This window comes from Capra hircus, unplaced genomic scaffold (assembly GCF_001704415.2).
Source record: "Capra hircus breed San Clemente unplaced genomic scaffold, ASM170441v1, whole genome shotgun sequence".
Lineage (NCBI taxonomy): Eukaryota > Metazoa > Chordata > Mammalia > Artiodactyla > Bovidae > Capra > Capra hircus.
In genome coordinates this window covers 74170-96951 of record NW_017189940.1, presented here as the reverse complement: position 1 = coordinate 96951, position 22782 = coordinate 74170, and the positions used below count along the sequence as shown (strand labels likewise).

The window sequence follows — 22782 nt, the reverse complement described above, 5'->3', positions numbered from 1 at the left end:
AAAAAACAAACAAACAAAAAAACACACATAAACAAGTGAAGGGCTGGTCTCAGTTGTTTCTATGGTTCCTCTGGGGCTGGAACACTGATTCTTTGACTTCTGGCTTATCTCTGCTTTTCTTGTAGCTGTATTAATATTCTCCTACATTCATACAAATGGGGGAAGCTGACCACATTCTTTTACAAGCTAATGATAACAGGGATGACAGAGGATGAGATGGCTGGATGGCATCACTGACTCGATGGACGTGAGTCTGAGTGAACTCCGGGAGTTGGTGATGGACAGGGAGGCCTTGCGTGCTGTGATTCATGGGGTCGCAAAGAGTCGGACACGACTGAGCGACTGAACTGAACTGAACTGATAACAGGGAAAAAAAATCCAAGGAACCTGAACAATCACAAAATACCATCAGTAAAAGAAAAGGAGAGTCAAAAGGAAAAAAAATTTGATTGGCTTCTTGCTACTAATGTCAGTGCCCAGCTGTGCAACAGTAAGGCTGTGTTCCCTGGAGATCAAATCAATGGCTCAAAAGTGGAAAACAAACCACCTTTTTTCTCTGGTCAAATCAAGACTTTCTACTCCAATATAAAATAAAATTAAAAATAAGTAAAAATAGAGAATAACTAAAAAAGAAATCAAGACTTATTCCCTGTCCCTGCTAACTTTTGAGGACACAATGCATATGTTCCTCTCTCTGTAACATCCTTCACAGTTGTCATAAGCGTTAAGAATATTTTAACATATATAAAAGAATAGATGCTTAACTATTATTCTAACTCACCAGTTATTCTCACCAAACTTTCAGAACTTCATGGGCGGGGGAGATTAGACTAGGGACCGTATGCCCTGTCCACCTTCTTCCATGCTGCCTGCTTGCGACAATTTACTAGTGTCAACGCCTGGGTTCCTCACTCCTATTCTGAAGTTTAAAAATACTTTGAGTGGGATTACAAAGAAAGATCATGCTGCCATTTCCACAAAAAGATGGTACAACTGATTTGTGTATACATCAGATCCTTTCAGTTCTTTTCCCAGGGTCAAGGATGGGATTATTCAGTCTTGTCTACACCCTCAACCCTCTTGTGACCAGATGGCTTTTAATTGTGTCCAGGTGGCCAGGGAGAGAGGTAAAAGTGGTGGTCAAGAAATTCACTTATTCATTTAGATCAGACCCAGGCCCATGAATCAATCACAGGTGCGTGGACCCACACAGGAAGGTAGTTTAGCCAAATATTTCACTGTAAGGCCCGTGTCACCTGCTCCACCACCCAGGCCACATGTACACACAGGCTGAGTCCCCCAAATTCAGTACTAAACATCATAGGCAAAGGCTCCAGTCTGGAGCATGGGTCAAGTTCTCAGTTTCTGCTTCAATCTGTGAAGCTGAGTCAGTCCCCTGAGTAGGGCACAGGGGACAGTACACTGCCTTCTGTTTCATGTACCAGGGCAGGTAGAGGCAGGAAGATGGTAATGGCTCAGCTGCCAGCCTTTTCAGCAGATGGTATCACCACCATGAGATAATTAGTACACAGTCCCACAGTGGGGCTGGGAATAGAGAATGAACAACTGAAATTGAAAATCAGATGAACAGAAATGTAGGGGCGATTGCTGCCCAGCTGTAAATGTTCATGCCTCAACATGAAAGGCTCCAATTGCATCAGCTCTAAAGACACAGAGCTTTTTCCATTGGCATTTGGGTCTCAAAAACTTAACTAGCTTCCTTTTGTTGAGTCGCTAAGTCTTGTCTGACTCTTTGAGACCCCGTGGACTGTAGCCCACCAGGCTCCTCTGTCCATGAGATTTCCCAGGCAAGAATGCTGGAGTGGGTTGTGATTTTAGTCTCCAGGAGATCTTCCTGACCCAGGGGTCAAACCTGCACCTCCTGCATTGGCAGGCGGATTCTTTACCACTGAGTCACCAGGGACGCCCAACTAGCTTCCTAGGTCTACTTCATCTCTGCTCTTTCTCAGAAAGCACTGTCTCTGTGATTCTTTCTTTGCAAAGGTTTGAACCATCTTGCAACTCAGTTCTCCTGCTGCCTGGGCAGCCCCTCAGCACACCTGCCTAGAGCCCCCGGTGCCATGGCCAGAAGCCCTTAGGAAGGAGCCTGCACTTGCCCCAGCACTTCCACCCTCTGCCTGTGTGCTGCTTTGCTTATTTGACCAAGGGCTGCCTTGAATGCTACCGAGATGATAAACTGTGCTTTTGACTATTCCTTTGTTGTTTTAAACATCCTTTTGATGCACTGAGAGCCACTTATATATACATAAAATAAGCAGCCCTCTGTTTTATGAACCGTTAGATTGAAAATGTGTCAGCTCAAGTGCAGTCTACCAATTTAGTGATTGTTGGTCTATGACTAATCAACAGAAATGAGCTGTGTTACTGGCAGATGCGCCAACAGTTACTTCATTAGTTGTACATGTCTGCGTGGAGCAAGAGGTTGTAAAATAACAGCAGTGAAGAAGACCAAGGCCCCAGCTAACCCCAGGCTAAGGCGGCCCTGGCTTCCTAAATAGGTGTGCAAGGGTCGTCCTACTGCCCTCAGTTCGGGGTAAGTCTGACCACTCGAGGCTGACTCCCCTCCCTCACAGGAAATGACTTGGTTTACCCTCCACCTAGAGTCTCTGATTCTTGGCCATCGAGTTGCTTTTATTAATACAGGCAGGACTTTCAGAGTGACCTGCCTTTGGGGAGAAGGGGAAAAGACTATAAACACAAAAGAAGGGAAACTGAATAAAAAAGGAAAGCCCTCCCGCAGTTGGAAGGTGGCTTCCTCCTCGCACTGGCTAAGTACCCTGGATTCATAAACACTCTTATTGAATTGGGTTTCAGAGCTTCAACTTCGTGTTGACTTAGTAGACAGATAAGACAGAAGCAAACACAGCATCTAGCAATCTGACTCCAGAGTGGGGCCACCAGGCCATGGCCTGGCTGTACTGAGGACACAGGCAATGTTTGTTCTCAGCATGTCCCACTGCCTCTTTGACACATTACCCCCACCCCTTTTCAGCCCACTTCCCTGGGTCCCAGTGTCTCCTGCTGTTAATGCAAGTTCGTGCACCTGACAGTGAGGTTAAACAAACTGAAAAGGTGGAGTTTGGAATAGGGAAAGGTTTACTGCAGGGCCATGCCAGGAGGCAGGTAGCTCCTGCCCTAAAAAGCCTCGAGCTCTCTGAAGGGTTTCTGCAAAGCATTTTTAAGTCAGGTGGGGCAGGGTATCGACAGGTACGTGATCAACTCACACAGGATTCTCTGATGGCAAGGGAAGAGGGTAGTGTCACAGGGGTTAAGTCCTTAGGCTCTGGGAGGCCTGGGGCTATGTGCTCCTGGTCATCAAGTAGTTAATATTTTCAATTTGGTGGGGGATTTTCACATCTGCATGAAAAGGAGTAGGTCAAGACTGTATACTGTCACCCTGCTTATTTAACTTACATGCAGAGTACATCTAGACAAACGCTGGGCTGGAAGAAGCACAATTTGGAATCAAGATTACCGGGAGAAATATCAATAACCTCAGATATGCAGATGACACCACCCTTATGGCAGAAGGTGAAGAGGAACTAAAAAGCCTCTTGATGAAAGTGAAAGAGAGTGAAAAAGTTGGCTTAAAGCTCACATTCAGAAAACGAAGATCATGGCATCTGGTCCCATCACTTCATGCGAAATAGATGGGGAAACAGTGGAAACAGTGGCAGACTTTATTTTGGGGGGCTCCAAAATCATGGCAGATGGTGACTGCAGCCATGAAATTAAAAGACGCTTACTCCTTGGAAGGAAAGTTATGACCAATCTAGATAGCATATTAAAAAGCAGAAACATTACTTTGCCAACATAGTTCCGTCTAGTCAAGGCTATGGTTTTTCCAGTGGTCATGTATGGATGTGAGAGTTGGACTGTGAACAAAGCTGAGCGCCAAAGAATTGATGCTTTTGAACTGTGGTGCTGGAGAAGACTCTTGAGAGTCCCTTGGACTGCAAGGAGATCCAACCAGTCCATTCTAAAGGAGATCAGTCCTGGGTGTTCATTGGAAGGACTGAGGCTGAAGCTGAAACTCCAATACTTTGGCCGCCTCATGCAAAGAGTTGACTCATTGGAAAAGACCCTGATGCCGGGAGGGGTTGAGGGCAGGAAGAGAAGGGGACGACAGAGGATGAGATGGCTGGATGGTATCACCGACTCTATGGACATGAGTTTGAGTAAACTCCGGGAGTTGGTGACGGACAGGGAGGCCTGGTGTGCTGTGATTCATGGGGTCGCAAAGAGTCGGACATGACTGAGCGACTGAACTGAACTGAACTTTCACATCTGCAAAACAACTCAGGAAATTTGCATCAAATCCTATCATCTAGGTAATTCAGAGAGGAGCTAAAGCAGAGGACATGGGGGAAGAGCTCTCCTGGGAAGGCCTCATAAAGCCCTGCTTGTTACACCACTGCCACTTGGCCTTGCAGAGTCATCTGACCTCACCTCTAATTTAAGCTGGGGTCCCAGCCCTTAGCACTGAGCTCCACTCCAAATCTGGCCTCTGCCTCAGGTCTGAAGGTTTTGTTTCAGCCCTTCAGGGCCCAACTTCATAACGGGATATCCTCCTATGTGACATGTTTGCATTTTTAAAAGAGAGGTCTTCTGGAACTCCTTACCCTAAATGAGTGATTCTAATGGTAGAAGTTTCTGGTATGACAAATCTTTAGTAAAAGACATTTGGGGTTCCTCAGAAGGGCAGTTCAAGAATTTCTTAAAATGTCACCTTAGGGATTTCCCTGGCAGTCCAGTGGTTGAGACTCCATGATTTCACTGCAGGGGATGTGGGTGCGATCAGGAGGTATGGGTGTGATCTGTGGGTGGGTGGGTGGGGGGATGTTACTTTCTAGACAATTGTACTCATTCTTTTGTGTGAAGCTGGCTCGAGAATCAACAGGAAGGCTCCTGGGCAGGAGGCATATATCTAGAAGTCCAGTGGCCACTACTGTCCTGGTAGGTTTCTTAAGTGGTGAGAGAAGTGGTTTGAGAACAGTTCAGGCAGTCAGGGGTGCTGCTTGCTGGTTTTAGAACTCTATGATGCTTGTTTAGAAATTATTATCTACTTCTTGCCTCTCTGCTTTTTTTTATCAGCAGAAACAGACGAAGAATTGGATAAGAAAAACCTTGGTAACTGTCAGTCATTTTACCAAAGGTGATTTCATTGCACACAGATTATATTGTTGCTACACTATTACAAAGCCTGCTTAGAAAACTAATTAATGAAATTGGGGAGTAATTCTTAAGTAAAAAAGGATCTTAAATGAACTACTGATAGATACACCAATGTGATGAATCCTAAAGACATGATGCAGAGAGAAGCCAGTTTTAAAGTTCTCTACTTTATGATTCCATTTCTATGACTTTCTCAAAGAGAGAAAACTACAGTGATGGAAAACACACCAGTGGTCGCCAGGGTTGGGGGGGTGTAAGTACAAAGGGGCAACATGAGGGAGTTTGGGGGGAATCCTGATATAGGGTTTCTCTGGTGGCTCAGATAGTAAAGAATCTGCCTGCAATGCAGGAGACCCAGGTTTGACCCCTGGGTCGGGAAGATCCCATGGAGAAGTGAATGGTTACCCACTCCAGTATTCTTGCCTCAGAACTTAAACCTTAAGGAAGGTCAAGGTTTTTAACCTGGCCAATTTAGTAATTTCGATATTAAATCATAAAACCAAAGCAAACTTCCAAATGATCTCTTTTGCAGACAAAAAATTTGTGAGGACTTTTTTTTAAGCCAACTTGACAAGATTAAATTTGAGTCACTAAAGAAAAAAAAACTAATATTAAGGGGAAATGTGCTTTCCCCATTGTTTGTTTAGTCCTCTGTGAAATCAAGTTTCTCTTTCATCAAAGCAAGTGATAAGTTCAAGATGTTCCAGGTCTAAAGAACAAGCAGGAAAACAGCTTTTAGGAAAAGATCATAAAAACCCTCTAAGCTCCTCTTAAGGAAGATGTTGAATCTAACGGTGGTGCATCCGTTTGGAGCCCTTGGCCGAGCAATGGAATGGGGTTTGCAGCCAATCGTCCACAGCCTCTCATTCCCCCTCAGCGTTTCTCAATGGTCTGAGCCTTCTGGTTACCCAGGGTTAGGGGTGACAGCTGTTCACCATACAGACTTAACAGGCCCATTCAGATCTCAGACATTGACTGTATGAAGAACGATCAGACTGGTGATTCCTGTTTTGGAAGGGCCAAGGTGTGGATTTTAGAGATACCCTATTTTGATTTTCTAGTGTGGTTCTCTGAGATGAAGATTTATATAGCAAATGTTTGTTATTTCATGAAAGTGATTTTCAATTAAATTTGGTTATTGAGAATTTCCAGAAGGTGAACAATACCTCTTTGGATTATTACAGGCTCCCAAAGGGGCTGTATCCCCAAGGTGGAGGAGTCACTGTTCTTTATAACTATCTACTCTGTAGTCAGATGGCCAACCAGTTTCATGCCCACAAATGAGCCAGATTCCATAGTTCAGCTTCTGGCAAAATATTCAAGGCCCCAATTATTTTTCTTTTTGAAAAAAACTGAACTTTGTATTTTGAGATCATTGTAGAGTCACATGCAATTGTAAGAAATAATGCAGTGATATACCATGTATACTTTACCCAGTTTCCCAAAGTGGGAACATTTTATAAAACTGTAGTACAATACCACAACCATGGCACCAATACTGTCCATGAACCATTGATCTTCCCTAGATATCCCCAGCTTTACCTGTAATCATTTGTTTGTATATGTCTGTGGATTGAGTTGTTTGCAATTCTATCACATGTGTAGGTTCAAGAATCCACCAATAAGATCAGAACTGTATGATCACAAGGATCCTTCCAGCTGCTCCCTATGCATTCATACTTACCTTCTATCTGCCCCATTTTCTAACCCCTGTGGCACCCACTAACTGTCCTCCATCACTATACATTTGTCATTTCATTAGTCTTATATAAACAACTTTTTATGCATGTAACTTTTTAAGATGTATTTTTCTCACTGAGGAGGATTCCTGGGAGATTCATCCAAGTTATTACATGAACGGATACCCTATTTCTTTTTATTGCTGAGTAGTATTCCATGGCATGTATGTCCTACAGTTTATTTAAACATTAATATGTTGAATACACGTATGAATGATCCAGTTTCTCTGCACCCTCTCCAGCATTTGGTGTCAATATTTTTTATTTTAGCTGTTCTGATAGGTGTGTCCATCTAGTCAAAGCTATGGTTATTCCAGTAGTCATGTACTGATGTGAGAGTTGGACCATAAAAAAGGCTGAGCGCCAAAGAATTGATGCTTTTGAACTGTGGTGTTGGAGAAGACTCTTGAGAGTCCTTTGGACTGCAAGGAGATCAAACCAGTCAGTCATAAAGGAAATCAGTCCAGAATAATCATTGAAAGGAATGATCCTGAAGCTGAAGCTCCAATACTTTGGCCACCTGGTGGGAAGAACTGACTCATTGGAAAAGACTCTGATGCAGGGAAAGATTGAAGGCAGGAGGAGAAGGGGATGACAGAGGATGAGATGGTTGGATGGCATCACCGACCCAATGGACATGAGTTTGAGCAAGCTTTGGGAATTGGTGAGGGACAGGGAAGCCTGGCGTGCTGCAGTCCATGGGATGGCAAAGAGTCGGACACAACTGAGTAACTGAACTGAACTGATAGGTGTGTAGTAATATCTCACTATGGTTGTGATTTGCACTTTCCTGATGACTAATGAGGACTTCCCTGGTGGCTCAGAGGTTAAAGTGACTAATGATGTTGAATATATTTTCATGTGTTATGTGTCATCTGTATATCCTCTTTAGTGCAAAGTTTGTTTATATCTTCTGCTCATTTTCTAAGAGGATTGTTTGATTTTTGAGAGTTCTTTATATATTCTGGATAAAAATCCTTTTCACAGATGTATAGAACAGTCTTTTGGACTCTGTGGGAGAGGGTGAGGGTGGGATGGTTTGGAAGAATGGCATTGAAACATGTATATTATCATATGTGAAATGGATCGCCAGTCCAGGTTTGATGCATGAGACAGAGTGCTTAGGGCTGGTGCACTGGGATGACCCAGAGGGATGGGATGGGGAGGGAGGTGGGAGGGGGGTTCAGGATGGGGAACACATGTGCACCTGTTGCAGATTCATGTCAATGTATGGCAAAACCAATTCAATATTGTAATTAGCCTCCAAAAAATAAATAAATTTAAAAAATAATTTTCAGATAGTACTTTGCAAATAATTTCTCTAGTTTGTAGCTCATATTTATAGGATCTTTCATAGAACAAAACTTTGTTATTTTGATGAAATACAATTAATAGTTTTTCCTTTTATGGATCATGCTTGTGGTATTGAGTCTAAGAACACTTTGTTGAGCCCTAGACCATGAAGATTTTCTCCTGTGGCTTTTGTTCTACAAGTTTTATAGTTTTACACTTTAAGTCTGTGATCCATGTTGAATTAATCTTTATATACAGTGTGATGTTTGGTCAAAATTCATTTATTTTGCCCATGGATGTCAATTGTTCCTGCGCTATTTGTTTAAAAGGCTATCCTTCCTCCACTGAACTGATTTTACAACTTTCAAAAATCAATTGAACAAATCTGTGTGGGTGTGTTTCTGGGTTCTCTATTCTGTTCCATTTATCTGTGTGTTTACCTTCCACTTTTATCATACTGGCTTAATTACTGTAGCTATATAGTAAGCCTTTACATTGGTTTATTCTTTATAAAAATCATTTTTAGCTACTCTAGGTTCTTTGCTATTGGGGGGGGGAGCGTTGCACAAAGTGGCTTGTGCGATCTCAGTACCCTGGTCAGGTACTGAACCCAAATTACGGCAGTAAAAGCACGGAATCTTAACCACTAGGCAATCAAGGAATTTCTTCCATATAAATTTTATAATAAGCCTATCTCTGTCTACAAAAATCCTTGCTGGGGTTCTGATAGAGATTTCATTAACCTATAAATCAATTTGGGGAGAACCAACATCTTTAGTATGTTGAATCTTCCAGTCCACGAACACAGTCAATCTCAAGTTCCTTCACTAGTATTTTGTAATTTTCAGCATACAAATCCTGTACGAGCTTTGTTAAGTTTATGCCTAAATATTGATATCTCATTTTCTTTGGAGCAATTGTAAATGGTGTTATTTTAGATTTCCAGTTATTATATAGAAATGCAATTGATTTTTGTGTTAGTTTTATATCATATGGCCTTGCTGAGTTCAATTATTAGTTCTAGAAGGTTTTTTTAAGATTTCTTGTGATTTATTGTGCAGATGGTCAAATTTTCTGTGAGACAATTTTCCTTGATTATTTCTAATCTGTATTTTTAAAATTTCTTTTTCTTATCTTGTTATACTTTCCAGAACTTCCAGCACAATGTTGACTAGAAATGATAAGAACAGACATGCTTCCCTCATTCCAATCTTGAGAGGGAAAGCATTCAGTATTTCACCGTTAAGTATAATGTTAGCTGTTATGTTTAGATGTTCTTTATGAAGTTAAGGAAGTTCCCCTCTACTCCTAGTATACTGAGGGTTTTTATCATGAATAAGTGTTGAATTTTATCAAATGTGTTTTTCTTTGCTAATTGATATGGGCATACAGATGGGGATTCCCTGGTGGCTCAGGAGGTAAAGAATCCTCCTGCAATGCAGGAGACCTGGGTTCAATCCCTGGTTCAGGAAGATGCCCTGGAGAAGGGAAGGACAACCCACCCCAGTATTCTTGCCTGGAGAATACCATGGCAGAGGAGCCTGGTGGGCTACAGTTCATGGGGTTGCAAAGAGTCAGATATATATGGTAGCCTATGTTGACTGATTTTTTTCAAGTTTTTATATGTTGATTTTAAAAATATTGAACCAGATTTGCATACCTTAATAAATCTCACTTGGTCATGGTGTATAATTCTTTTATACATTGTTGATTTCATTTTGCTAATGTTTTGTTGAACATTTTTCTAAGTTCATGAGATATTTCTCTATAGCTTTCTCCCTTTTCTGTACTGTCTTTGATTTTGGTATGCTTCTGGGACTCTGATATGGATCTTTTGTAATTTCCCACAGGTTTCAGAGGCTCTATTTTTTTTCCAGTCTATTTTTTCCTGTGTTGCTCAGATTGAGTAAATTCTATTGGTGTATCCTCAAGTTCACTGATTCTATCCTCTGTCATCTCCACTACACTATTGAGCCTAACCAGCAAGTTTTTAATTTCTGCTATTGTATCCTTCAGTTTTATAATTGCTGTTTCTTTTTTATAACTTGTTGTTTCTTTGCTCTGACTTCATCTTTTTTTTTCCTTCATTTTTTACAAGAGACATGGCAATTGCTTATTGAAGCATTTTTGTGGTGCTGCATTAAAATCCTTGTCAGATAATTCTCAGTATGGTACTGGCACAAAAACAGAAATATAGACCAATGGAACAAGATAGAAAGCCCAGAAATAAACCCATGCACCTATGGGTACCTTATTTTTTACAAAGGAGGCAAGAATATACAATGGGGCAAAGAGAGCCTCTTCAATAAATGGTGCTGGGAAAACTGGACAGCTACATGTAAAAGAATGAAATCAGAACACTTCCTAACACCATATACAAAGATAAACTCAAAATGGATTAAAGACCTAAATGTAAGACCAGAAACTATAAAACCCTTAGAGGAAAACAGGCAGAACACTCGATGACATAAATCAAAGCAAGATCCTCTATGACCCACCTCCTAGAGTAATGGAAATAAAAACAAAAGTAAACAAGTGGGACCTGATTAGACTTAAAAGCTTTTGCACAGCAAAGGAAAGTATAAGCAAGGTGAAAAGACAACCCTCAGAATGGGACAAAATAATGGCTAATGAAACAACTGACAAAGGATTAATTTCCAAAATATACAAGCAGCTCGTACAACTCAATACCAGAAAAACAAACAACCCAATCAAAAAGTGGGAAAAAGACCTAAACTGACATTTTTCCAAAAAAGACATACAGATGTCTAACAAACACATGAAAAGATGCTTTACATCACTCATTAGAGAAATGCAAATCAAAACTACAATGAGATATCACCTCATACCAGTCAGAATGGCCATCATCAAAAAGTCTACAAAAAATAAATGCTGGAGAGGGTGTGGAGGAAAGGGACCCCTTTTGCACTGTTGGTGGAAATGTAAACTGACACAGCCACTATGGAAGATGGTATGGAGATTCCTTAAAAAACTAGGAATAAAACCACCATATGACCCAGTAATCCCACTCCTAGGCATACACCCTGAGGAAACCAAAATTGAAAAAGACACATGTATCTCACTGTTCATTGCAGTACTATTTACAATAGCTAGAACATGGAAGCAACCTAACTGTCCATCAACAGATGAATGGATAAAGAAGTTGTGGTATATATACACAATGGAATATTACTCAGAAATAGAAAGGAATGCATTCGAGTCAATTCTAGTGAGGTGGATGAAGCTAGACCTATTATACAGAGTGAAGTGAGTCAGAAAGAGAAAGATAAATATTGTATTCTAACACACATATACAGAATCTAGAAAAATGGTACTGAAGAATTTGTTTGCAGGGCAGCATGGAGAAACAGACAAAGAGAATAGACTTACAGACATGGGGAGAGGTGGAGAAGGCAATGGCACCCCACTCCAGTACTCTTGCCTGGAAAATCCCATGGACGGAGGAGCCTGGTAGGCTGCAGTCCATGAGGTTGCTAAGAGTTGGGCATGACTGAGTGACTTCACTTTCACTTTTCACTTTCATGCATTGGAGAAGGAAATGGCAACCCACTCCAGTGTTCTTGCCTGGAGAATCCCAGGGACGGGGGAGCCTGGTGGGCTGCCGTCTATGGGGTTACACAGAGTTGGACACGACTGAAGCGACTTAGCAGCAGACTTAGCAGCATGGGGAGAGGGGAGGGGAGGGTGAGATTATGGAAAGAGAAACATGGAAACTTACATTACCATATGTAAAATAGATAGCCAAAGGGAATTTGCTGTATGGCTCAGGAAACTCAAACAGGGTCTCTGTATCAACCTAGAGGGGTGGGATGGGGAGAGAGATGGGAGGGGGTTTCAAAAGGGAGCGGACAAATGTATACCTATGGCTGATTCATGTTGAGGTTTGACAGAAAACAACAAAATTCTGTAAAGCAATTATCATTCAATAAAAAAATAAATCCTTGTCAGATAATTCTAACATCTGATTCATCTTGATAGTGATGTCGGTTGATTGTCTTTTCTCACTCTAGTTGTGATTCTATGGTTCTTGGTATGATGGGTGATTTTTCATTGTATTCTGGACATTTGGCTACTATGTTAGGAGACAATTTAAATCTTTTATTTTAGTGGACAATATTTAGTTTTAGCACACAATTCCTAACCTACTTTTGTAGGCTGCAGTTTCAATGACAATTTACTTTTCAGAGCCTCTGTGGTGCAATTTTGTTTGGCTTGGTTAACATGGTGCTGACGGGGCCCTCACTGGTACCTGCTGGTGCTGCCTGAGGGAGCAGAAGGTGCTTCACTAGGCTGGGCTGCCCCATGTCTCTAGCTGGAGGAGGTGAGTCTCTAGTCTTTAAAAACAGCACATCTTACCTGGCTTTGCTTATTCTGGTGGTAACTCCCCCACCCCTTGCCAGTGCTGTATGCCTGGTATATCTTTTGGGGAGAGGGGAATCCTTAAGATCATAAGGACAAAAGGCTTCCTGAGCCAGACTGCTTGTTGCAATAGCATTTCCCCTTGATGGTGCCCTGTTTGCACAGTATCTTTTCGTGGGCTAGGGGAGTCTCTGGCCTGGTGGGAAAGGAAAGCACTTCTGATTGCTTATTGTCAGTGGGGCTCCCTGCTACATTTCCTTGCTGGAGTTGCCATGCTCACTTGGTATTGTCAGCAGGACTCCCATTCAATCCAGAGGAGCCTACCTGAGCAACCATCTGTTGCTAGGTTGGGAGCTGGGAAATGCTGGGCCTGTGTTGCCTTCTGTTGGGTGGTAAGTCATAAGGCTACCACGGTGTTCCTCCAGTCCTGGAATTTCCAGCCACTCTGCCTTCCTCTTTACCTCTTTTAGAATTCTTTGGTTGCCTCTTGAATTATTTCTAGGATTCATAATTATACTCAGCTGAGAGGAACAGGGAGCAGTGAGTCTACGCCATCTTGTCCAGACTGAAAGTAGAAGTCCAATTTCACATTGGTTTCTGCTGCTGCTTCTCCTAGGAATGACTCTGGCTTTCATCTGCCACCCTTCTCGTGGTAAAGAGATGTTCAGGAGGCTTTGCTTCGGGTAATATAACAAGTTCTCAGTTCAGGAGGGTTTTTTCTGTTTATGTCTGTGGTCTGTTTGTTTTTTAGAAGAAAGGCTGGCAGAGACCAGCCCTGAAGCAGCAACTGTGTTACCATAGGGAAACACTCTTGATTGGAGGCTGAGTCAGCTGTGGATCTGTCTGGCCTACATGACACTCCAGTGGCCCTGTACTCACACATCATATTTTGAGGAGTCAGAACAACCAAAATTTGGCATTAATATTTCCAGACAGGATGTAGGCAGAAAATCCGAAAATAAGATTTTAAAATATTCTCCTTTCTCTGCAGCAAACCTTGGCATATCAGTGTGCAGTGTACTCTGTGCAGCACTGATCTTCAAGGAAAACAAGAGGCCACTGGAGAAGACTGCCTGTTCCAGTACACTGAATCGTGATCCCCCAGAGATGTCCACGTCCTAATCATTGGGATCTGTGAAGATGTTACCTTACATGGACTTTGCAGGTGTGATTAAGTTAAGGATTTAAGATGTGGACATTATCCTGGATTATCCAGGTGGGCCTAATCTATTTACAGAGTCCACATAAGGGAGAAACAGCAGGGTTAGAATTAAAGAAGGCAATGTGAAGCAGGGGTCAGACACCAAGAGAGAGGTTTGAAGATGCTATGTGCTGGCTTTGAAGATGGAGGAAGGGGCCATGAGCCAAGGAATGCCCGTGGCTTCTGGAAGCTGAAAAATGGATGATTTTAGACTTCTGATCTCCAGAAGTGTAAGATAATAAATTTATGTTGTCTTAAGCCATGAAGTTACAGTAGCAACAGGAAGTAATACACTGACGGAGGGCAAGGAAGGATCATGATGGGGGTGGAAGGTCAGAGAGTACTGTAGACTAGTAGCAACATGGCTGCTGTTTAAATGTTTGCTGCATAAGTTTCACGTTTAAAACTCCAGTCTGAGAGGAGACTGATTCAAAGTCTAGACCACGGCTGAAAATTAGAACTTTTTATGATGATGGGAAGGTTCTGTATCTGCACTCTCCAATACAATAGCCATTATTAGGCACATGTGACTACTGAGAACCTGAAATGTGGCTAGGGCTAATGAGGAAATGAATTTTTAATCTGATTTACTTAATTAACTTACATTTAAATTTCAAAAGTTTCATGTAGCTAATGGCTACTTGTATTGGACTAAGCAGGTCTCTACCATTAAAAAGAGTGTGGATAAGGTAAATACAAACTTATTTGTTCAATTCTTCAATGCAAGAAAACTAGCTTGCCAAAAACAGCTTTTATCAAATTAAAGAAGCACCAACACTTCTCTGGAGATCAGATTTCTCATAACCTCTGCCATAATACAAGCACAAACCTAGAAGAGGAAAAATCATCTAAACAGCCTATCAAACTGCTATCATAAAATCTATGAACTTCACAGGAGATATATGAGGTCAGCCCTTGGTGAAACATCTGTACATTGGAAGAACCTAGAATATACTGGTCTCAGCCTCTGACACAAAAAGAGTAAAGCTGGAAACTAAACAAGACAGAATTTCAAAAGCACAGAAATCTGGGACCCATTTAATAGGGAAAGACATATTACTACATGCCTCAGAGGTCCGGGGCAAAAGCAGATGGTCATAATGGCCACTCTGAGTCACAAAGCAAGGTTATATTATGTTCTGAGCCATCTGTTTAAGAAGGTAAACAGTGAATGATGCAATTAAAAAAAGAAAGAAAACCTCAACAAAGAAAATGGGTAAATGCAAAATAAAACAAAAAACTATGTTTCCAGCGTCATGCAAAACCCCTACTTTTTTTCTTAAACTTTTTATATTGTACTGGAGTATAGCTGATTAACAACATTGTGATAGTTTCCGGTGAGTGTCAAAGGGACTCAGCCATACATATACATGTATCCATTCTCTTCCAAACCCCTCTCCCATCCAGGCTGCCACATAATACTGAGCAGAGTCCCATGTGCTATACAGTCAGTACTTGCTGGTTATCCATTTTGAGTACAGCAGTGTGTACATGTCCATCCCAAACTCTCTAACTATCCCCCCTCTTTCTCCTGGTAACCATACGTTCATTCTCTAAGTCTGTGAGTCTCTGTTTTGTAGGTTTATTTGTTTCATTGCTTTTTAGATTCCATGTGTAAGTGATATCATATAATTTCTGTGTCTGACTTACTTCACTCTGTATGGCAATTTCTAGGTCCATCCATGTTGTTGAAAATGGCATTTGTTGTGTTCTTTTTTATGGCTGAATACTATTCCACCACCCCCTGCCACACACACACCCCACATCTTTTTCATCCATTCCCCCACTGATGGACATTTAGGTTGCTTCCGTGTTTGGCTATTGTCAACAGTGCTGCAATGAACATGGGCAGAACCCCTACTTTTAAGGTACCGACCACTGTGCTATGTCACCCATTCCAGCTCTTTGTCACTGTGGCTGTCACCATCACGATATGCACCAGGGTTGGTAACTCACTTCAAGCATTCTCTCACCATTACCACAATACCATTCTCACCTTATCCTTCTGCTTTAACAACTTCCAAATCTGGATCAATGCAATCAGCCACCACTGCTCTTTCTGTGTCCATGCTGCTGAGCCCTGGGGGAGGAAAGAGCACAGTGGTACAGGACAGGATCATCTTGAAAAGGATGGTCTCTGTGGAATATTGCATGGTGGTTATATATGCAAGAAATCTATAAGTGCTGATATAGACAAATATTCAAGGCACCTTAAATTAAAAAGCAAGTGATATCACACCCTGAGTATGGCAATCATCAAAAAGATAGATAACAAATGTCGGTGAAGATGTGGAGAACCTGCAGTCCTCTTGGGTTGCTGGTGGGAATGTAAAATGGTGCAGCCACTTTGAAAATGTGTGGCAGTTTCTCAAAATTTCAAACCTAGAGATACTGTATGATCCAGTATTAGGGAAATTAAATGAACATTCTTGTATAGGCTTCAGAGACAAAGCAGAGCAGGCCTCTGACCTTGCTTTTAACCTGCCTGGACACTGCCCTGACTGGGAGTGACTGGGAGTGACTGCCTGCTATGAGTGCAAGACTTGCAGCACCATAGATAAAATGGGGGAGGCATCTTGAGAATGTTGAGAACCTGGAGGGGGGGCCTGGCCAACCAAGCCCCAGGCTTAGCAGTTCAGTTCAGTTCAGTTGCTCAGTGTGTCCAACTCTTTGTGACCCCATGGACTGCAAAACGCCAGGCTTCCCTGTCCATCGCCAACTCCCACAGCTTACTCAAACTCATGCCCATGGAGTCGGTGACGCCATCCAACCATCTCATCTTCTGTCATCCACTTCTCCTCCTGCCTTCAATCTTTCCCAGCATCAAGGTCTCTTCCAGTGAGTCAGTTCTTCGCATCAGGTGGCCAAAGTATTAAAGTTTCAGCTTTAGCATCAGTCCTTCCAATGAATATTCAGGATTGATTTCGTTTAGGATTGACTGGTTGGATCTCCTTGCAGTCCAAGGGACTCTCGAGTCTTCTCCAACACCACAGTTCAAAAGCATCAATTCTTCAGTGCTCAGCTTTCTTTATAGAAATGTTGCTATAGGCTTAGCAACATTCCAAGTTTTACAAGACAAAACAAACAGCATTAACAGGAAACTAGGCTTGCAATTTGGTCACAGATTGATAATGATATCAGTTTGCATCCATCCTAGGATTATAAGTGGGAACCCTGAACTACAATCTTTGACGTCTCACCCACGGAGTGGACACACTGCCTGGGACTCTTTTCCCAATCGGGACTCCAGATGTGCTGTGACACAGGACTTTAAGTCTGGATGCTGATCAAAATCCAATTTTGTGATGTATTCTCTGCTCTTTCTAGTTCTCTTTTCTTTTAATGCTAGTATGTTGAAAGTAAGCTAGATAATTCTCTAATAAATATCTGTATTATTTATTTGTATATAATGAGTGGCTTATTTTGTTAACAACTCCTTTGAACCTGAGACAAAAGTTAAAACTTTCAGCAAAACACCAACGATTCCACTCCTTGGTATATATTCAAGAGATATGAAAATAAACGTCCACACAAAAGCTTGAAATTGAATGTTCATAACAGTATTATTCATGACAGCTAGCAATATGTGAACCGTGAACTTCCAGATGTTCAAGCTGGTTTTAGAAAAGGCAGAGGAACCAGAGATCAAATTGCCAACATCTGCTGGATCATCAAAAAGCAAGAGAGTTCCAGAAAAACATCTATTTCTGCTTTATTGACTATGCCAAAGCCTTTGACTGTGTGGATCACAATAAACTGTGGAAAATTCTGAAAGAGATGGGAATATCAGACCACCTGACCTGCCTCTTGAGAAACCTGTATGCAGGTCAGGAAGCAACAGAACTGGACATGGAACAACAGACTGGTTCCAAATAGGAAAAGGAGTACGTCAAGGCTGTATATTGTCACCCTACTTATTTAACTTATATGCAGAGTACATCATGAGAAATACTGAGCTGGACGAAGCACAAGCTGGAATCAAGACTGTTGGGAGAAATATCAATAACCTCAGATATGCAGATGACACCGCCCTTACGGCAGAAAGTGAAGAGGAACTAAAGAGCCTCTTGATGATAGTGAAAGAGGAGAGTGAAAAAGTTGGCTTTAGCTCAACATTCAGAAAACGAAGATCATGGCATCTGGTCCCATCACTTCATGGGAAATAGATGAGGAAACAGTGGAAACAGTGTCAGACTTTATTTTTTGGGGCTCCAAAATCACGGCAGATGGTGACTGCAGCCATGAAATTAAAAGACGCTTACTCCTTGGAAGAAAAGTTATGACCAACCTAGAGAGCATATTAAAAAGCAGAGATATTACTTTGCCAACAAAGGTCCATCTAGTCAAGGCTATGGTTTTTCCAGTGACCATGTATGGATGTGAGAGTTGGACTGTGAAGAAAGCTGAGCGCCAAAGAATTGATGGTTTTGAACTGTGGTGTTGGAGAAGACTCTTGAGAGTCCCTTGGACTGCAAGGAGATCCAACCAGTCCATTCTGAAGGAGATTAGTCCTGGGTGTTCATTGGAGGGACTGATGCTAAAGCTGAAACTCCAATACTTTGGCCACGAAGAGTTGACTCATTGGAGAGGACTCTGATGCTGGGAGGGATTGGGGGCAGGAGGAGAAGGGGACAACAGAGGATGAGATGGCTGGATGGCATCACTGACTTGATGGACATGAGTTTGGGTGAACTCCAGGAGTTGGTGATGGACAGGGAGGCCTGGCGTGCTACAATTAATGGGGTCGCAAAGAGTCAGACACGACTGAGTGACTGAACTGAACTGAACTGAAAATGTGGAAACCCAGTGTCCACTAACTGATGAACTGGTAAAAAAAAAAAATGTGGTGTACATGTACAATGGAACGTTATTCAGCAGTAAAAAGAATGAAGCTCAGATTCATGCTATAACATAGATAAGGCTCGAAAACATGTGCTAAGAGAAATAGGCCCGTCACAAAAGACCATGGATTACATGCTTCCATTTATAGGCAAGTCCAAAATAGGCTAATCTATAGAGACAGAAAGGAGATTAGTGGTGTCTTCGGGCTGTGGGTGGGCATTGGGGATAAGTGAGTAACAGTTAAAGGGCTCAGGGTTTCGTTTTGAGGTGATGAACATGTTTCGAAAACTGACTATGAAGGTGGTTGTATATATCCATGAATATACTAAAAACCACTGAATTGTACAGTTCTAAAAACCACTGAATTGTACAGTTTTAATGTGTGAATTGTATGGTGTGCAAAGTACAGCTCAATTCAATAAAGCTGTTATTTTTTTAAAAAAGCAAGTGCTAGAATAATGCATGTACTATGAGTTCATTTACATAAAACCCCAAACTACATATGCATGCAATATAAACATTTGTGAATGTATGTAAATATATAGAAGATGATTTGGAAGGCTCCCCACCCATCTGTTAGCATTGGTTACTTCTGGAGAGGGAAGCAGGACTGCCTTCTGTACTCTCACACTTTCTGGCTTCTCCTCCTACCACCCTAGTTGTTCCTTCAAGTTGCTTTTGTAAGCATCCCTTCCTCTACACATCTCTTTAGAATCTCATTTTACTCTTCAGGCTCTCCTTGAAGTGATCCTAAGATCACACATTTCCCACAGCTTCAACTTCCATCCATATCCCGACCCATTCATTCAGCAAATATTCATTGAGCACCTACCAGGTACTGTACGAGTACCTTTGATCCTTCCTTTCCCTCACCTCCCATCCTTCACCCAGCAAATTCCACCAGTCCCCTCTCCAACAAACATACAGTAAGACCCCTACCTATGAATGAATTCCATTCCGAGAATACATTCGTAAGTCCAGTTTGTTCCTAAGTCCATTTGTTGGACTAAGAGGAAGGAATTTTTACAAAGGCAACTTGAAGGAACAACCAGAGTGTCTGACCCTTAGCAAACAGACAGACAGTGGGGTGCCACTGAGACTGGAAGACAAGGGGAGGAGCAAGCGAGTTCTGGACATATTAAATTTGAGATGTGTGTGTCATCCAACTGGAGATCCTAAGTAGATGGCTGGCTATAGACGTCTAGATAGACCTCAGTGAAGTGGTCAGGGCTAGAGATGGAAGTTTAGAAACTGCACTTATCAATATAGATATAGTATTTAAAGCCCTGGGAATAAATAACCTAGGAAGAAAGTGGAGAATGAGAAAAAAAAGGGCCTGATGCAGAGTTCTGATGTCTCCCATATTTGTATGTCTAGTGCTAACCTCCTTCTTCCATGAGTTCCAAATGCCTTACATAAACCTGATATGGCCCCAAATGATTCCATCGACTTTCTCTTCAAAACTGGTCCTCCTTCTGTATTCATCAGTCAATTCAATCTCCAGTACTTTTCCCCACCTTTCCATCCCCATGACAGTTACTTTCGGTCATCAACCTCATCATCTTCTGCCTGGATGACTACAGTAGTTTCTTAGCTTGGTATCTCTGCCTCTAGTATTTTCCCCCAATTGATGCCAGTAGGGTCCTTCTAAAATGCCCAATCATGGTATTTCCCTACTTAAAACCTTTTGATGATTTTCCATTGTTCAAGATAAAGTACAAATTCTTAAACCTAATGTATAAGGTCTTTTAGGATTTGTTTCCTGCTGACCTTTTCAACCTTATCTTCCATTTATTCCCTCTCCCTTACATCCTAGGCGTACCAATTGATCAACTGCCTTTAGTTCTCTGGACACATCATTCTTATTTATTTCTACAAACATGTACCTACCTGCAATGCACCCCACCACTAACTGTTCTCCAGCTCTATGAAAAGTTTTCAGATTGCCCTCCAAGCCAACTTGGATCTCCTCTTTCTTGATGTCCCCTCAGTATCCTAAGCATGCTTTCATCTTTATTGTCTATATTTTATTATATTTCTATGTCCATGTAGCTTTCTCCCTCTACTAGCCAATAACCTTTAGCAGTGATGGTACTTACTTGTTTTACCAGCACTTAATATGGTGCTGAGCATATAGTTAATTACATCAGCCAATATTTATCAAGTGCTTATTATTCAGTTCAGTTCAGTCACTCAGTCATGTCTGACTCTTTGTGACCCCTTGAATCGCAGCACGCCAGGCCTCCCTGTTCATCACCAACTCCCAGAGTTCACCCAAACTCATGTCCATTGAGTCGGTGATGCCATCCAACCATCTTATCCTCTGTTGTCCCCTTCTCCTCCTGCCCCCAATCCCTCCCAGCATCAGGGTCTTTTCCAATGAGTCAACTCTTCGCAAGAGGTGGCCAAAGTATTGGAGTTTCAGCTTTAGCATCAATCCTTCCAATGAACACCCAGGACTGGTCTCCTTTAGGATGGACTGGTTGGATCTCCTTGTAGTCCAAGGGACTCTCAAGAGTCTTCTCCAGCACCACAGTTCAAAAGTATCAATTCTTCGGCACTCAGCTTTCTTCACAGTTTATTATTAGTGCTAAGTAATTTGATAAGTGCTTTACATGCACTGATTCATTTAATCTTTAAAAAAAATTTTATTGGAGTATAGTTGATTTACAATAATATGTTAATTTCAGGTCTATAGCCAGTCAATCAGTTATACATAGATATATATCCACTCTTTTTTAGATTCTTTTCCCATTAGGCCACTACAGAGTATTGTGTAGATTCTTATTCGTTATCTATTTTATATACAGCAGTGTATGGGGCTTCCCAGGTGGCTCAGTGATAAAGAATCAGTCTGCCAATGCAGGAGTCTTGAGTTCGATACCTAGGTCAGGAAGATCCCCTGGAGAAGGAAATGGCAACCCACTTCAGTATTCTTGCCTGGAGAATCCCATGGAGATTTCAAAAGGAGCCTCATGGGGTCGCAGAAGAGTCAGACATGACTGAGTGAATGAGCACACACATACGCCACCCCAATTCCCCGCTGGTAACCATAATTTTCTACATCTGTGACTCTATTTGTTTTGCAAATAAGTTCATTTATACCACTTTTTTAGATTCCATGTATACTTATTGTCATATTTGTCTCTCTCTGACTTACTTCATCCAGTATGACAATCTCTAGGTCCATCCATGTTGCTGCAAATGGCATTATTTCATTCTTTTTATGGTGGAACAATATTCCATTGTATGATTCATTTAATATGTACGACAACCCTGTGAGGCAGGTACTATTACTATGCTCAACTGAGAAGTAGGAAATAGACACAGAGAGGTTAAGTAACTTTGTCCAAGTCACACAGCTAGTAACTAATGGATACAAGCCCAGTCAGTCTAGCTCCAATATCTGTGCTTGTAATCACTAGTCTCTCAGCAAATAAATGCCTGTTCAATGAATGGAAAATTGGGAACGTGGGACATGTGATTTTTTTTTATGTTATTATTCTGACCTTGACAGTTTCATCTTTTCTTTCATTAAAAAAACTCATTTCATTCAGAGCTCAGACTCAATAAAGCTACAAAATCAAATAACAGATCCTGTGCTATGGAGCTCAAGGGAGCCAATAAGGGCAAACGTCATCATCCTCACACCTCCGGGCACTTAGCAAGTCAGGCTGATTTACTGATGTTCAATGACTAGGGCCAAAGCACAGAAAAATAAGATAGGTCTAAACATCATTACATCTTAACATCAAAACATCCTGACAGTAACCATTTAGTGAGCACGTCACAGATGTCAGGCACTTTGCTCAGAGTTTTACATGAATTACCTCATTCGATCTTTCCAACAGCCTTCTGTGGTTTCTGCACTGTTAGACTCTCCATCTTACAGATGAGAAAATAGGCTCAAAGAGGTTGGGTAACTTCTGCAAGGTTACAAAGTTAGTAAATGGCAAACCAGGATTTATGCCAGGGCTGTCGGCTGTAGTCAGTACTTTACAGCTCTGCAGTGGACTGCTCCATTTGCCTGAGTCAACTGTGACTCTAGGGCTGTGATGCTCCACTGGACAAACACTAACCACATGCAGCTAGGTCAATTTATGTATTTATTTTTTAAATTTTATTGAGGTA

General features: G+C 41.7%; 1 long non-coding RNA gene across 3 annotated transcripts in view; it reads right to left on the bottom strand.

The window, feature by feature from the left end:
- The window catches only part of LOC102171853, a 53801-nt gene that overhangs the window by 1782 nt on the left and 29237 nt on the right, over positions 1-22782 (bottom strand). For 2 of the 3 annotated variants that reach the window (XR_001297490.2, XR_311233.2), the window contains one exon: positions 15806-15889. This is a non-coding gene — a long non-coding RNA (uncharacterized LOC102171853). Of the gene's footprint in view, positions 1-15805; positions 15947-22782 lie in introns of all 3 variants that reach the window. The other variant, XR_001297491.2, reaches the window with a different exon arrangement.